The sequence below is a fragment of the Electrophorus electricus genome, chromosome 1 (assembly GCF_013358815.1).
Source record: "Electrophorus electricus isolate fEleEle1 chromosome 1, fEleEle1.pri, whole genome shotgun sequence".
NCBI lineage: Eukaryota > Metazoa > Chordata > Actinopteri > Gymnotiformes > Gymnotidae > Electrophorus > Electrophorus electricus.
The window spans coordinates 15,338,981-15,341,480 of record NC_049535.1 but is presented as its reverse complement, the minus strand read 5'-3'; positions in this window follow the sequence as shown (position 1 = coordinate 15,341,480).

Genomic DNA, 2,500 nt, shown 5'->3' with positions numbered 1-2,500 from the left:
TCTCTCTCCCCTTCTCTCTCTCCCCTTCTCTCTCTCTCTCCCCTTCTCTCTCTCTCTCCCCTTCTCTCTCTCTCTCGTGTTCTCTCTCTCTCTCTCATTCGTGTTCTCTCTCTCATTCGTGTTCTCTCTCTCTCTCTCATTCGTGTTTGTGTTCTCTCGTTCTCTCTCGTTCTCTCTCTCTCGTGTTCTCTCTCTCTCTTGTGTTCTCTCTCTCTGATTCGTGTTCTCTCTCTCTCTTTCGTGTTCTCTCTCTCTCTCGTTCTCTCTCTCTCTCCCCTTCTCTCTCTCTCCCCTTCTCTCTCTCTCTCTCCCCTTCTCTCTCTCTCCCCTTCTCTCTCTCTCTCTCCCCTTCTCTCTCTCTCGTGTTCTCTCGTTCTCTCTCTCATTCGTGTTCTCTCTCTCTCATTCGTGTTCTCTCTCTCTCATTCGTGTTCTCTCTCTCTCTCATTCGTGTTTGTGTTCTCTCTCTCGTGCTCTCTCTCTCGTTCTCTCTCTCTCTCTCTCGTGTTCTCTCTCTCTCTCGTGTTCTCTCTCGTGTTCTCTCTCTCTCTCGTGTTCTCTCTCTCCTTCGTGTTCTCTCGTTCTCTCTCTCTCGTGCTCTCTCTCTCTCTCTCGTGATCTCTCTCTCTCTCGTGTTCTCTCTCTCTCTCGTGTTCTCTCTCTCTCATTCGTGTTTTTCTCTCGTTCTCTCTCGTTCTCTCTCGTGTTCTCTCTCTCTCGTGTTCTCTCTCTCTCTCTCATTCGTGTTCGTGTTCTCTCTCTCTCATTCGTGTTCTCTCTCTCTCTCTCTCATTCTCTCGTTCGTGTTTGTGTTCTCTCTCTCGTGCTCTCTCTCTCGTTCTCTCTCTCTCTCGTGTTCTCTCTCGTGTTCTCTCTCTCTCTCGTGTTCTCTCTCTCCTTCGTGTTCTCTCGTTCTCTCTCTCTCGTGCTCTCTCTCTCTCGTGATCTCTCTCTCTCATTCGTGTTCTCTCTCTCTCTCTCTCATTCTCTCGTTCTCTCTCGCGTTCTCTCTCTCTCTCTCGTGTTCTCTCGTTCTCTCTCTCTCGTGTTCTCTCTCTCTCTCATTCGTGTTCTCTCTCTCTCATTCATGTTCTCTCTCTCTCATTCGTGTTTGTGTTCTCTCGTTCTCTCTCGTTCTCTCTCTCTCGTGTTCTCTCTCTCTCTTGTGTTCTCTCTCTCTGATTCGTGTTCTCTCTCTCTCTTTCGTGTTCTCTCTCTCTGATTCGTGTTCTCTCTCTCTCTTTCGTGTTCTCTCTCTCTCTCGTTCTCTCTCTCTCTCCCCTTCTCTCTCTCTCCCCTTCTCTCTCTCTCCCCTTCTCTCTCTCTCTCTCCCCTTCTCTCTCTCTCTCCCCTTCTCTCTCTCTCTCTCCCCTTCTCTCTCTCTCGTGTTCTCTCGTTCTCTCTCTCATTCGTGTTCTCTCTCTCATTCGTGTTCTCTCTCTCTCATTCGTGTTCTCTCTCTCTCTCATTCGTGTTTGTGTTCTCTCTCTCGTGCTCTCTCTCTCGTTCTCTCTCTCTCTCTCTCGTGTTCTCTCTCTCTCTCGTGTTCTCTCTCGTGTTCTCTCTCTCTCTCGTGTTCTCTCTCTCCTTCGTGTTCTCTCGTTCTCTCTCTCTCTCGTGCTCTCTCTCTCTCTCTCGTGATCTCTCTCTCTCATTCGTGTTCTCTCGTTCTCTCTCTCTCGTGTTCTCTCTCTCTCTCATTCGTGTTCTCTCTCTCTCATTCATGTTCTCTCTCTCTCATTCGTGTTTGTGTTCTCTCTCTCGTGCTCTCTCTCTCTCTCTCGTTCTCTCTCTCTCTCTCTCGTTCTCTCTCTCTCGTGTTCTCTCTCTCTCTCTCGTGTACTCTCTCTCTCGCGCTCTCTCTCTCTCTCTCTCTCTCATTCATGTTCGTGTTCTCTCTCTCTCGTGTTCTCTCTCTCTCTCTCATTCGCGTTCTCTCTCTCTCGTGTTCTCTCTCTCTCTCGTACTCTCTCTCTCTCCCCTTCTCTCTCTCTCTCCTTCTCTCTCTCTCCTTCTCTCTCTCTCCCTCTCTCTCATTCGTGTTCTCTCTCTCTCTCGTGTTCTCTCTCTCTCTCTCATTCTCTCATTCTCTCTCTCTCCCCTTCTCTCTCTCTCTCTCCCCTTCTCTCTCTCTCGTGTTCTCTCTCTCTCTCGTGTTCTCTCTCTCTCCTTCTCTCTCTCTCGTGTTCTCTCTCTCTCTCTCTCCTTCGTGTTCTCTCTCTCTCTCGCTCTCGTGTTCTCTCTCTCTCTCATTCGTGTTCTCTCTCTCTCATTTTCTCTCTCTCATTCGTGTTCTCTCTCTCTCTCTCATTCTCTCATTCTCTCTCTCTCCCCTTCTCTCTCTCTCTCTCCCCTTCTCTCTCTCTCTCCCCTTCTCTCTCTCTCTCCCCTTCTCTCTCTCTCGTGTTCTCTCTCGTGTTCTCTCTCTCTCTCGTGTTCTCTCTCTCCTTCGTGTTCTCTCGTTCTCTCTCGTGCTCTCTCTCTCTCTCTCGTGATCTCT